At 61.2% G+C, this 14,245-nt stretch overlaps 1 protein-coding gene across 9 annotated transcripts in view; it reads right to left on the minus strand.

Moving 5' to 3' along the window:
- Positions 1-14,245, minus strand: part of ABLIM2 (actin binding LIM protein family member 2) — a 143,737-nt gene that overhangs the window by 128,911 nt on the left and 581 nt on the right. The window lies entirely within an intron of this gene.

Below are 14,245 nucleotides of genomic sequence, written 5' to 3' on the forward strand. Positions count from 1 at the left end.
GGGTCCCTGGGCCCTTAGAGGACGTTGAACCCACATGGCTCTCAAGGAACCCCAGTCTGGGGGGGGGGCGAAAGGGCCAAGGAAGACAGCTTAGCAGCAGGAGGGAAGGACAGGGCCAGGGCCTCGGCACTGGGTCCCCTCTGCTGCTTCCACCTTCCTCGCTCACCCACAGGGAGTTGCAAGCCCTCCCTGACCCAGGCCACATCAGCTCTCGGGCTTTTACTCTCTTGCAAGGGTTGTGACTCCAACAGCCCCCAAACCTGGCCTGGAATCCGGAATCACCAGCCATATCAGAACAGCCAGGAGTCTGTACTTTGCAGAACCCGAGTCCCCGTGTTCCCTCTCCTCCTCCTCCTCTCCTCTCTGAGCCATCAGCTCCTCACACAGTCACTGAGCACCAAGTGCCACCCAGGTGCCATGCAAGGTGCAGGACGACCATGGCGCATAAGAGGCAGACGGGGCTGGGGGGCCAGCTGTTTGCCCAGCACCTTACCCAGGGCCTAACCTGGGGCACGGGCACAAATGAAGTTTCTCCAGCGTGCCCTCCACTCACTCCTCTAGGGCTCTGTACCTGCCTCTGGATGCCCTTTTCCCACTGCTTTTTCTGGCTAACTCCTCCTTGGTTAAAGGTACCTCTTTCAGGAAGCCTGCCAGGGTTTCTCTCTCATAGCAGGTTCACCAACCACCTCCTCTCTGTCCCCAGAGCCTCCCCAAGAAGTGCTTTCTCATGGTGCATTTTCATGACGCACTGTCTGCCCTTCTTGGTAGGCCTGGGGGAAGAACAGAGTCAGGGTCTCCTCCAGCACCTGGCCAGCAGATGGATACACACGAGTGAAACCACTCTGCCACCCGCCTCCCCCCACGGATGTCGGGTTGGTTGGCTGCATGTTAGAAGGTGTCGCTGTCCATGGGACCCAGGGGCAGAGGGAAGGGTCCTCTGTGAAGGGGGTGTCCTTTCTGATGTCAGTCCCCCCCAGGGAGAAGCAGGTCCTCACAGAGGGAAGTGGAAGTTGGAAGGGGAGGTCCTGGGAGAAGCCCCCCTCCTTCTTGCTGGGGAGAGCTGCGGCTGGGAGGCAGGCTGAGGCTGGGTCCGTGCCACCACCTGCCCCCAAATCCAAAGCAAAGCCCTGCTGAGATCCCCACTGGGCCGCAGAGGCACCCCACAGAGAGAGGAGGAAGGCGGACATCCAAGCCCGGAGCAGGGCATCAGTGGGGGAGCAGTTCCCCAGCCCCTGGGGCCCCTGGAGGCACAAGTGGCCCTCAGGACCCCAGCTTCCAGCAAGATGTTCCTTCCAAGGTACCCAGCTTGGAGGCTGTGGGTCATAGTTTAAGTAAGAAAAACAATGATTTCTAGGTAAGACCCTCTCAGAAGGCTTCCCGCCCCCACTGCACGGCTCCAGGTGGTGACAGCAGCCCAGGGAGCCCCAGCTCAGGGGCCAGAGCCACAGAAGCCCCGCCCTCTGCCCTCTGCAAGCGGAGCTGTGGAGGAAAACCCCACGCGTGCACACACACACACACACACACAACCTTGCACCGAGCGCAGAGGAGAGTCGCAGAGGGTCACAGAAGCCCTGGGGTACCAGAAGCTGACCCCCCTTTAGTGCAGATCACAGGAGGAGGCAGGTCCCTGTTCAGCAGAAGCCCACAGTCTCGAAAGAGAATGCCTGAGTTCAGATGCCGGCTCTACTTGGCCCGCTGGGTACCCGGGGCAGCCTTCTCCCCTCACCGGGCTCCGTGCCCCCATCTGGAAAGGGCAGTGGCAACAGCCACCCCGCAGTGCCCAGGGCGCTCAGTGGCCAATACGTGCCCCGATTGGCTGGTGCCGCTACCGTCATGCTCGGCCACCTGCGAGCACCGTTTAGGAGAAGACCACCTGAAGAACCCGGGAGACATGCACCTGGGACAGGTGGGGGGGGGGCTCTCCCAGAGCCAGGCGGGCCCATCTGTCCCCGCCTCCCGCCCTTAGCAGCCTTGTGACCTTGGGCACGGTGGCCTCCCGCATGGGGGGTGCCCCATGTCTGGACTGGGAGCCACAGCCCCCTCCCCGCTGGCACGCGCGGCACTGGAGACCAGCCGGGACAACTTCTGCGGTGCGCCCCGAGCTCCCAGATGCTCGGTGCATGGCAGACATCGATGTTTATTAGAGGCATCGGTGCCTCCCTGGAGCTCTGGTCCCGGCCGCCGGTGGGGGTGGGGAGCGCGCTGCCAGCACACACCCAGGATATATTTAGCTCCCGCGGCAGCGCCGGGTGCAGGCATTCCAGCCGAGGACGCGCAATCTTAGCGCGGCTCTCCGGAGGCCACCCCAGGACCCTGCAGGCGGCCCCAGCGCTGCACGGCCGCGCGGCGGTAGCCGGGGCCTGTGTGACCCTGAGTACACACGCGCGCACGCCACCCACCGCCCTAGTTCCATGGTGGGAACGCGCCTCCCAAAATAGAGAACGCGTCCCTGGAGCCAGAGCCAGGGCGCCAGGCAGCTGCTCTCCAAGCAAGCCTCCTCGAGCGAGATCCTGTCTCTGGCAGACCCGGAAAGTGAATCAGCAGGAAAAAATAAAACAGCACAGCATGAGAAGTAAAGGCAAAAGGGCCCATAACCCTATTGCACTTGGACGTGTTTTCTTTTAGTGGGTTTTTTTCTGCGTATTTTCTAGTAACGGTGTATAAATTCTATTTACCATGTTCTTCATTCCCGGGCCGCGGCGGCGCCTGCGGCTCACTGATCCCTCACGAGCATCTCAATGGCCGCGTACTATTCTGCCTTTATCAGCAGCTCTCCAAGTGTGGTCTGGGGCCCCTGGGAGTCCCCAAGCCCCTCTCAGGCGGTCAGCAGGGTCCGAGCCATTTCTGTAATAAGACTGAGATGTCATTCCCCCTCTCCACTTGCACCTGCTCCCGAGAGGAACGTTCTGCCGAGGCTGGTGACGGGTGGCATCACGACTGATTGAACGCAGGCCGGAAGCGAGCACCCAGCTGTCCCCCTATTAGGCCGGACATTAATGAGATTTGCAAAGCTGCAGAGCAATGCCTCTCCGGTCACTAAAATACATTCACAGAGGGCTATGATCCAGCAAATCGGCGAAGATCTTAGAATTTCCTCCGCTTTAATTTCTAACTCAGTCAACATCGATAAATACTGTGCACTCAGGTCTTTGGGGCCCTCGGGATTGTTGAGTCGAGGCCCTCAGGTCTGGCACCGCCGCTGTGGACGGACAGTGATCCACGTGCCCGGCATCCCGGGGCCGGACGACCGCGGGCAGACCGCGCCAGCCCTCCGGTGAGCGAGGCCCTGTGTCCAAATCTGTGTCTGTGTTCCAGAGCCTTTGCAGAAAGATTCCCAGCAGCAGCAGCTCCTCCGTCAAAAGGCGGGAGAGTATTTCAGGCCCAAAGCCGGTGCCTAACTGCTCCCCTAACGGACGCCCCAGTCAGCAGCCTGTGGCAGCCTCAAGCCCACGGGGTCTGGGGATGTTTAAATTGAGCCGAGTTAACAGTAACATTTGTTTCCTGGGAGAGGTCACTCTCTCAAACCCTCGGCCAGTCTGGAGACCCCACAGGGAGAGGTGAAGGCATGGGTCCCAGAAGCAGGGTGCTCGGGAGGCTGCCTGCGGATGCTGGGGGTGCCCTCCCATCACAGGTGGTATCAGGTGCAGGGTCGGGAGATGGGGAACATCTCAGACGGTCCGGGCGGCCCCAATGCGGTCACAAGCGTCCCCGTGGGCTGCAGGCAGAGGGAGGATGGACACACACAGAGGGGAGGTCCGGGGGAGATGGGCAGGGGAGGGATGCGGGGTCACTGCCCCAGAGGCTGGAGGAGGCAAGGAGGGCATTCTCCCCGGAGGGTCCAGAGCAGGTGGTCCTCGGGCCAAGAGGGAGTTGGGGTGGCAAGAGATGGGGGCCGAGGCAGGAAGGGGAGAGGCGGCATGGGCGGCAGGACAAAGCCTTGTGGGGCTTCAGAGGGGCCTGCCTTGGCCAGAAGGGAACTAGAGGGCCTGCGGGGAAGGGCAATCAAGGCAGCACTGGGTCCCAGGAAGACCTGCCTGAGGATCCCAGGGGTGCCTGCAGACTGTTGGCGGTGGCACCCTGTCAAAGACAGGCAAGGAGGCACCCAGCTGGATGTGGGATTTCTTGCGGACGTATCACGTTTCCTGACCTCTGCAGCACACGGGATGTGTGCAGGGGAGCTGAGCATGTAATTCTGCACCCCACAACCACTCCCTGAGCACTTGGCAGGCCAGGCCTGGTTTCAGAGCTGCAGGGGAACCACTGGATCAGAACCACAGATGAGAAGCTGGATCACAGGGCCCTGAAGGCCCGTGAGTGAGTCTGGGCTTGGACAGAGGAGCACGGGGGCTGCAGCGGGGCGGCAGGCCCACCGCTAGCATTCACATCTGGTCACCCACGCTGACTTCACTTCCTCGCTGCCCGGCCCGGCTCCTCCTGTGCGGCTCACCCACTCCAGCCACACCGGACAGTCTGCCGATCCTGGTATGCCCTTGTCGCCCACCTCCCTGCCTTTGTGCTGAGCTTTCTGCCTCCCTGTGACCACCCACGTGCTGGTCTCAGGACTCAACTCCATGTCCTCTCCTCCAGGAAGCCTTCCCTGATGCCACGTGGAAGAGATTCCTCTTGTCCCATCCCCATTCCGCCCCCTGCCAGGTTCTGATAGCACATGTCCCCTGTCTGGGTTATGACCTATACGGGGAAGTGTCCCTGCTATACTGGTGTCCTCAGCACCCTCCGTGTGCCCCGCACAGGGTCGTGCACCCAGAACCATTTCTGACCCCTCAGTCGGATGGACCACCTGAGGCAGGTGGGAGGGAGGTGCACGGGGCAGGGACCCAGAGAGGCGAACACTGCCCGTGATGTCTCATGGGAAAGAGCTGCAGCTATCACAGGGGCAGTGGGAAGGGCACTCAGAGATGCTGGGGGCCCCCGTGCTCCAGTTAGGAATGTGGGTTCGGGGGTTGGCATTTGGCTTGCCGGCTGGATGACCTCAGGCAAGTGACTTGATTCCTTGAGCTTGGTTTGCTCATGTGAGGAGGGAATCTGTTAAGGGTCATGGCATGTGGTGGCCCCGGGCCCTCAGACAGCGCTGGGACCCCCAGGTGGGAAACACCGCAAGCCACTGCCCTGTCCGGGGGCATGGCGGGGGGTCTGCTTGCCTAACAGCAAACGCCAGTCCCGAGGCATCCACACTCAGGCACAGGGTTGGCAGGACCCAGAAGACAAGTGTACGTGAGGCAGTGAAGGCTCAGAGGGTGGAGGGGTGGGGCTGGGGGTGCATAGCCAGAGCTAGAACCCCCTCTCCTGGCTCTCCGCTGGACCACCTACATCTTCCCACCAACCCCGGAGCTGCTCAAAACCACCCGAAGACCCAGGCTCACCCAGGACCAGTGAAAATCAGATTGTGTGAGACACCCCCCCCAACCTGCCCCACTCACCAGAGGACAGTCAGACTTGCCAGACCCCTCCCCATGCACCAGGGGGCCGTCAGACTGTGCTGGACCCTCTCCCCACCCACCAGGGGGACGAGCAGACTGTGCCGGGCCCTCTCCCCACCCACCAGGGGGACGAGCAGACTGTACCCCCTAGAGCTGGAGAAATGCAGACCCTGCAGATGTGGGCCATTTAAAACTGCACAGAGGTTGGGATTCAAGTGGGACAATGACCAGGAGAGGAAGGCTAAGGGAGGTCCAAGAGGGTGATGTGAGCAGGGATGATGTGGGTTTGGAACCAGGAGCTTACCAGGCTCGAATCCTGGCTGGCGAGTTACTGGACACAGCACACGTGTGCAGCCCCAGCTTCCTGAATAACCAGGAGTCACATTCGGAACGTGTGCCCCTCGTGCCGGCCCCAGCCACCCAGTGTGCTGTGCACCCTGCCGGGCATCCAGAGCCTGGGGCACGACCCCCCCTGCCCGGACAGAGAGGCCCACGGGAGCTGGAGTGCGAGCCTGGAGGTTCTCAGTAAACACTGACCCCTCCTTGCCCCTCCTCCCTCAAAGGGCAGTCCTCCCTGGTTCCTTATTCATGAAGGTGCTCCCGGAACCCCTCCAGCAGCAGGAGGTCCTGGCGGTGTGCGTGCACGGATACGACACAGCCCCACACCACTGAGGAGGTCTGGAACAATCCCCACTTTGCAAAATGCTACCGCCCTCCTCTCCCTGGGCCTCCAGACCCAGCAGTGGGGAAGGCAGGGAAGGCGGGCCATCTGTCTGAGTGTCAGGCAGCTGCTGTGACAAATGGTCACAGACGTACAGGCTTAAAGCAGACGTAATCCCTGACAGGTCTGGGGGACAGAGTCTGGACTGGGCCTGCGGAGCTGGGTCCTCCTGGAGCCTCCGGAGAAGCCCTTGCTGGCCCTTTCCAGCCTCGGGAGGCACCCTGGCTCCGAGTTCGGGGCCCTCCTCTGTCCTCTCTCCCCTGACCTCTGCCTCCTCCCCACTGCCTCCCTCGGCTCAGGGTCCCTGATCACGAGAGGCCCACCGGGTAGTCTCCCCAGGGTGAGGCCTCTAACGGAATCACATCTGTGAAAGTCTCTCTCCAGCAGATGCTGGTTCCGGGGATCAGGACAGGGACATCTCCTGGGGGCCATTACTCAGCTCCCCCCAGCCCCTCAGAGGGGCAGCGCCTGGCCCTGGGCCACACCACTGCCAAGCCAGACCAAGTCCTCAACAGGAAACCCCAGCTCCGGCCACTGTCCCCAGCTCTGTCCACTGCCCCCAGCTCTGGCCACTGCCCCCAGCCCTGGCCACTGCCCCCAGCTCTGGCCACTGCCCCCAGCCCCGGCCACTGCCCCCAGCTCTGTCCACTGCCCCCAGCTCTGCCCACTGCCCCCAGCCCTGGCCACTGCCCTCAGCCCTGCCCACTGCCCTCAGCTCTGAGGAGGGCGGGCTGCGTCACAGACAGTTGGGAGCTCTGGTTGAAGCCGGGAAGATTGAGGAGGAGGAATCCCAGGGTGGGGGGCAGGGAGGCAGGCAGGTAAAGCAGCAGGAAAAGCGCAAGCAAGGTTGTTTGGGCATCAGGAGCGAGGACAGCACGTTGCACACAGTAGGTGCTCAATAAATAGTTGCCAAAAGACTCAAGGAGCATTCTGGAATGGCTTTGAGCCCTTGAGGGCTGCTGAGAGCTGGGAACAGAGGTGGCCCCGACCCGGGCTGAGGCGGGACTGTACCCAGGCCCCCGTGGGAGCCACCGTGGGAGTGGCAGCAGAGGTGACACCTGTCCTCGTCCCACCGCTAGGTCTCCTGTGGCAGATGGGGACAGGTGCTCACTGACCCCTCCGCACCGCAAGCCCATACGTCTGTCATTTTGCTTTGCAGCCCGAGGCCTCCAAGCCCGGTGGACACTTGCTCACTCCGCGCAGGGGAGGGCGGCACTGTGCTCGCCCAGGACCGGCCCTCCACCCTGGAGGTTAAAGACCCCAGCATCCCACTCCCCACCCAAGGGACGGTTCTGAGGAGCAGGCCCACCACGGCTGCCCACCCATGCAAACGCCCCTCCTCTCCCCTCCTCTCCCGTCTCAGCCCTTGCCCTCTTTATTTGTGCTTGCTGGGGGCATTTCCCCGGCAATCCACCTGCATCCATGTCCTTGTCACCAGGGGAAGCTGAACCCAGGCTGTGGCAAGGCACAGGGGTGGGGTCATACTGAAGCATCTGAAATTGAAGTGGGGGCCATGGGGACAGTCCTGGCCATTCCTGCTCCTTGAATTTCATGCCCAATTGTGGCACCAATGGGGACTTGGAGACGTCGTGTCTCAGTAAGATGCTGGGGCCACCGAAGCCCGAGGAGAAGCAGAGGGTCAGAGAGAGGCCTGGCTGGGAGCCCTTGGCCCAGGACGACGGTGAACACTGGGGAGGCTGAGCACGAAGAGGGGCCCCGAGGTCCATCGTCCATTCATCCCTTCCCTGGCCAGATGCTCAGGAAACACCTGTCACGGGCAGCCTGTGGGGGCCCTCCGGGCGAGCATCTTGAGGGCCCCCTGAGCTTTGCAGGGTGTGGACAGCTGGGACAGAGACCGCTTCACCTGCTTCCTGGTGCGCTGCACGCCCAACGCCCTCGAGCAATCAGAAAGAGCAGGAGGTGGCATCTCCCCTCTGCAGGTGGGGAAACTGAGGCAAAGAGCAACGACACAATGCAGTCGCTGGGTCACAACTAGCAAGTGACGAATGGGACCGGAGCCCAGGTGAGCCTGACCCCAAAGCCATCAACCATACTTTCCAAGCTGTCAAGATGGCCTCCCTGGTAACTTAGAAATCTTCAGGCAAGGCAAACGGCATAGGACAGAACCTCTTTCGTACAGGCCTGGCTCGCCACCAGCCTAGAAGCCCACCAGGGGCAGAAGGCGCCCAGGACCAGCCGCGCACCTAGTGGGGCTTGTTGACGGTGGCATCTAGGGGAAAGTGAGTGCCACAGGATCCCGGCACACCTTCCACGTTCCCCAGTCCTGCCCACGGACGAGGAGGACTCGGGTCTCCCGGCTCAGGCACCAGACAGACACTCACAGACGTGGCTTCCCTGGCAGGCTGCAGAGAAACCCCTTATATCAGGAAGCCTCCAAGTAAAGGGCAAGTGCTTCCTGCCACGAAATTGTCAGACAAGGTCTATGTGGCAGAAAAGGATGACGGGGGCCCATGGTTCCCTGAAAATGCTGGCTTAGCCTCGAACCCAGACAAATCGCTCTGGGAACAGTGGAGGAGACAGGGTTGTCAGAAGCGGGTCACAGCCCTGAGGATGGTGGTAGCCCCCATCTTTACAGATGGGGACCCTGAGGCCCAGAGAGGGAAGACAGCCTGCCTGAGGTCACACAGCATCCGGGTGAGTGGGGCCGGGACTCCCAGGAGCTCAGGCACCAGCAGTGGGGCTGGGCCGGGAGCTGCAGCCTTGGCACAGGACGGCCGTGGCTGTTGCCTTGCAGCGGGCACGGGCAGCTCTAGAAGGCCTCGAGGACCTGCCGGAAGGGAGAGCTGGGGCCAGAGGGTCAAGGTTACAGACAGGCACGTGGGCTTGACATGGTGAAATGTCCTTCATGCTCTGCGCTTCTGGAAGTGGCCCCTGGGCTGTGCCAGGCCCCAGGCGGGAGCCCCTGGAGAAGGCAGAGGAAAGAGCATGCCCTCGAGGCAGACAGAGCAGGTGTCAGTCTGGCTCCGGGCAGGCAGGTGCCACAGCAGGAAGATGCAAATATGGTTCACGGCCCAGCTGAGAAGATGGGCCCTCTAAACGCCCTGTCGGGACGAAACACTATCACGATGTCCCAAATGGTCAAGCCTTATCCATCCCACTCAGCCCCACACCACAAGGGGGCTGTAAATCGCCCAGGGAAGCCGGCTCTCGCAGGCATGGGGGCGGGGTGGGGGCAGACAGACAGAGCCCACCCGGTCGGAAAGATGAGCGTCTGGGCACACCGGGGTTCACGTCCAGCTCTGCTGTTCATAGGTGGTGTGGCGTGCTGCCAGGCAACGGACAGCCCCTGCTGGGCATCTGCTCCCCCACCTGTGAGCAGGGACGCCCCAGCCCTTGAAGCTGTGAGAGGGTGTAAGAGCATCAGGCCAGGCGTGGGGCCCGAGGGAGCGTCCCCGGAGCCGCGGCTGCCGTGACACTGAAGTAGGGTGCTGCCCGACACCCTAGAGACCTCAGGGATGGAAACATCCCCAAGTAAACAAAGACGCTCCGCTCAGGTTGCCGGGCCCCGCGCCCTCGCAGCCTCGAGGCCTGCTGTTCTCAGCCCATCCGGGCTGGCCAGTCCCTCAGCAGCTTGCAACGCGGTCATCATCCAGAAACGGGCTGCTATCTGAACACCGCCCGTGCTCTCCTGTTGCAACTACTTTAACTGCCCTTGCCAGCCTCTCCCACGTGTCAGGACCTGCACCGTCGGTCCCTACCGAGACCCCGGGGAAGGGAGCCTCAGAAGCGCAGAGAGGGCTGATGATCTATAATGCTAGTGGGGGCAGAGCTGCAACGAGCCCGACAGGCCCGATTCAGGGGAGGCCGTACCGCGTCCTGCAGGGCAGGAGCAGAACCAGGGGTGCGAGGAAGCCCCGTGTCAGGGCAGAGGAGGGGCCCACGTCCTGGCAGCTGCTGCCATCAGCAACCGTGGCCAGTGCCAGGACAGACACCACCGGCCGGACCCCTTCCCACCCTCTCCTTTCGTCACCCGGATGTGCCCGTTTTCTCCGGCCAGCTCGCAGCTCTCCCGCACTCCAGAGGACGCTCTGGAGGGTCAGGGCGTTAGACAGGTGACTTCTCCATGACCAAAGGTCACGCTCCCTTTTCTGGGACAGTAAGACCCGACTCGCCAAAAGTTCACCAAAGTCAGAGCAGATTCTAGAAGACATGCCAACGACCCCCAAACTACCTCATTGACAGAAACCGTAAAGAATCAAAGGGGCTCGGGTGGCGGGTGAGGGAGCAACTCTGTACATCAGAGGAAAGAGATCGGAGCTGAGCCAGGGAGCGCCAGCTGGGTCTTGGGCAACAACTGTCCTGTTCAGATGCAATTTCGGACTTTCTGGGTCAGGGTGATTTGTCTTCGGCTGCATCTAATTCAGATGGAGTCGCTCAGGGGGCCGGGCACCAGTCCCTGCCTGTGGGAAGCTCCTGAGTCCCGTCCACCTCCACTCCGAGCCAAAGGACAGCAGCGCCTGCGGCACAGAATGGTCTGGGCCTCCCACCGAGTCATGGACTTTCCACGCGCCCTCTTTAGACCTGGCAGCACTGCTCCCTCATTTTCACTGGATTTTTAATTGCAAAAGAGAAGCACACATCACCATGAAAAGTTCAGAAAGTCGCAGAAAGTATAAAGACGCAGATGTGGGAAATACCTCTTTCCCCTCTTTACGCTAGAGAGGGAGACCACTGTGAACGTCTGGACGTGCGTCCTTCCAGATTTTCCCCCTTTACTGTGCTTGCAGACTCGAGATCACAGTGGGACGTACGATTCTGCCATCTGCTGCTTTCAGAGTTAAACTGGTTTGCTTGAGCACCGCTCCTCACATTAAAATCTCCTCACACACTGTTGGCTAGAATGCGCCCCCCACTCCCCCCGAGCGTGAGCAGCTTTGGCGGGAGGTGGACTGTGTCTGCTCCTGCTGGGCCCACGGTGCGTGGGCGGGAAGCCTTTGGCCACTGAATGAGGGACCGCACAGCTGGCTGATATCCGTTGCTCCCCTCCACATTTGGGCAGCCTCTGACTTTCCGTCGTAGTGACGTGAACATCTTTGTGGTGATGTCCTTGTCCACACTTGGGTTAGGTGAAGAGACGGGTCTCTGTTTCAGAGACCCAGGGCTGTGCCAACCAGAGTAGGGGACTGGGGCTCGGGGACTGGGGCTCAGGTCCTGGCTCTGCCACACTCTCTCCTGGAGCCTGGACAGTGGCTTTTCCTTCTCTGGGCCTCAGTTTCCCCTCTGTGCATGGGAGTGGGTTTGGATGGCAGCATCTTCTAGGTCCCTTCCAGCTCCGGAATCCTAACCTGGCAGCCGTGAGCACAAGACGGCTGAGCCAGCCCCCCGGGCTCTCCACCTGGTCCTGCCCCCGTTATGGGCTGAATTACGTCCCGCTGAAGTCCTAACCGCTAGGACCTCAGAATGTGACTGTATTTGGATAGGGGGACTTCACAGAGTAAGTAAGGTAAAACGAGGCCAGGCAGGTGGTCCTAATTAAATATGACTGGTGTCCTTACAAGAGGAGGAAATTTGGACACGCATATACTTAAGGAAAGCCCTGTGGACACAGAGAGAAGACAGCCATCTACGAGTCAAGAAGGAAGGTGGCAGGGGCGCCTGGGTGGCTCAATCATTGGGCGTCTTCCTTCGGCTCAGGGCCTGATTCCAGGGTCCTAGGATCGAGCCCCACATCAGGCTCCTCCGCTGGGAACCTGCTTCTTCCTCCCCCACTCCCCCTGCCTGTGTTCCCTCCCTCACTGGCTGTCTCTCTCTCTCTGTCAAATAAATAAATAAAATCTTAAAAAAAAAGAAGAAGGAAGGCGGCAGCGGGAACCAACCCAGCCCACACCTTGAACTTGGACTTCGGCCTCCAGCAGTGAGAGAATAAACGTCTGTGGTTTAAGCCATCCTGCCCGTGGTGCTTTCTTACCCGACCCTGGCCGACCAGCACAGCCCGCCGGGAGCCTCTGACCACCTGGAGGGCTCCCATCTGCCAGGGTGCAGCCACCGGGGATGGCATCTAGGCCCAGAGAGAACATGGGGCTTGCTCAAGGACCTGGCACCAATGGGGGCAGAACTGGCCCTGGAGCCCCTCCCAGCTCAGGTCCCCTCTTCGGCCCCACCTTGCCTGTTGTGACTCCAGGGGTTGTCACGTTATGAGGCCACCGCCACAGACCTCATCTACTAGGTCCCATACGCATGGGCCAGGGCTGCAGGCAGAGAGCTAAGGGCATTCCCTCCATACGGTGGGGAAACTGAGGCACAGGGAACCCATAGGGAGTGCACTGGATTTGGATCTAGGCCTGACACAGAATGCCACTTCTGACAATTTCCCTGGCCGCCCGAAATCAATGAGCCACAAAACAAGTAGGCAAATACGTGAGGCCCTGAGGCCACACCAGGCCGTCTCAAAGGCGCCATGGGTCACCTGACTGAAGGAAGCCATGGCTCAGCCTGGCAGCATGAAGGAGAGGGGAGCCTCCAACCCGGGGAGGTTTACAGGTTGCCTCAGGCTTTGACCCGAGGGCCCATGTGGGCAGCTGGACACTGGACCAGATGATGCCCGCCCACACCGGCTGGCACCAAGTTCCCAGACAGTGTGAGTCTTCTTGGCGGGAGCGTCAGGGGACCCGCCCTCCTTGATGACAGAAGCCCCTGGCCCGCCAGACATGCCCAATGGCCAGACGCGAGAGCCGGGAGCCGGGCACTGGGGCCACGCTCTCCCCCACTGCGGGGTAGCCTGGGGACGCATCGGGGCAGGAGCTGCAGGAAGACGGGGAGCAGGCTAACTGGCAGTTCCGAAGGGCTGAGCTAACTCACGGAGACTGAGGGGAGCGTGACCCTCCGGCAGTGACCATCACAAGCCACTGAGGACCTACTATGTGTGCAGTTTCCCACTCGAATCTCACCGTCCACAGCACTGCTTTCACACGTCAGGAAGCCGAGCTCAGGAAGTTGCCACCATTTGCCAGATCGCAATTTGCCACCAGGCAGACAGTATGGTGCAAACCCCAGGCCCCTTGCTCGTTCGAATCAGGCCACTACCCCAACAGACCCCAGTGCCCACATAGCCCTTCTCCCAGGACAACCACAAATGCCAGTGCTCCTTCCAGGGCTCCCCCTGATTACAGGGGCGACCAGAGGTAACAATTATGATCACAGAAAGCCTAGAATTACCCTGTGTGCACCCTGCCATTATCCCCACCTGCCATTAGATAAACGTGTCTGGAGGTTCTGCCAGGTCTCAGGGTGCCCTGCTCCCCAGCCACCTCCAGATAAGAGGCTGGCCATTTCAGAAATCCTTTTCTAGAGAATTCTGCCTCCCGCTGCCTGCCATTTGCTCTCAGCCACTCTCCCAACGCCCACGGCCAGTGTGGTCCCTCCTTCCCAGGTTGGGGGGGAGGGGACGATTTCCCCGGTGAGATGGGTCCCTGGAAACAGCCCCCCTAAACCCAGAGCAGGGAGCAAGCACTCACCAAATGCACACTACCCCCCACCCCAGTCCGATTTTCCCCCAGCTTGTCCAGACTTTTTTCTGCACCATGGCCAAGGGCCATACTGCAGTCTGTGGCCAGACAGGCTCAGAGGAAAGATCACAGGAGTCAGGGAGCACCAGGTTCAAATCCCCACCCCGCTGCATGAGCTGAGCAAGTGACTCAAGCCTGGTGAGCCTTGGTAGCACCCTGAAAAATGGGGTGTCAGCCCCTCCCTGACGGGGAATGTAGGGACTAACCCTAGGCTCAGTGCGGGGCCACAGGAGACTCTCAAAACCGGGCTCCTCCGGCCGGTCGCGCATCAGACTTTTCATGCCAAGGCCTCCCTGCTGTTGGTCTCAGTTTCCCCAAGCGCAATAGGCGCGGCTGGCTTGTGACGCCGTGGGATTTTCCAGGGCCCGCACAGAGGCTGTCAGATCCGGTGGGTGCGGCGGGAGGCAGCAGTGGGGATGCGCGGGGGAGGGGGGAGGCGGAGAGATGCTGACTGGAGGGAGATGGGGCGGGCCGCACACACCTGCGGGCTCTGCGCCCCCAAATCTACAGCAGGCGAACCCAGGGCGCCAGGGGTTGGCCTGACGCCGCCCCCCCCCCCC

Source organism: Ursus maritimus, unplaced genomic scaffold, assembly GCF_017311325.1.
Source record: "Ursus maritimus isolate PB19 unplaced genomic scaffold, ASM1731132v1 scaffold_8, whole genome shotgun sequence".
Classification (NCBI taxonomy): domain Eukaryota; kingdom Metazoa; phylum Chordata; class Mammalia; order Carnivora; family Ursidae; genus Ursus; species Ursus maritimus.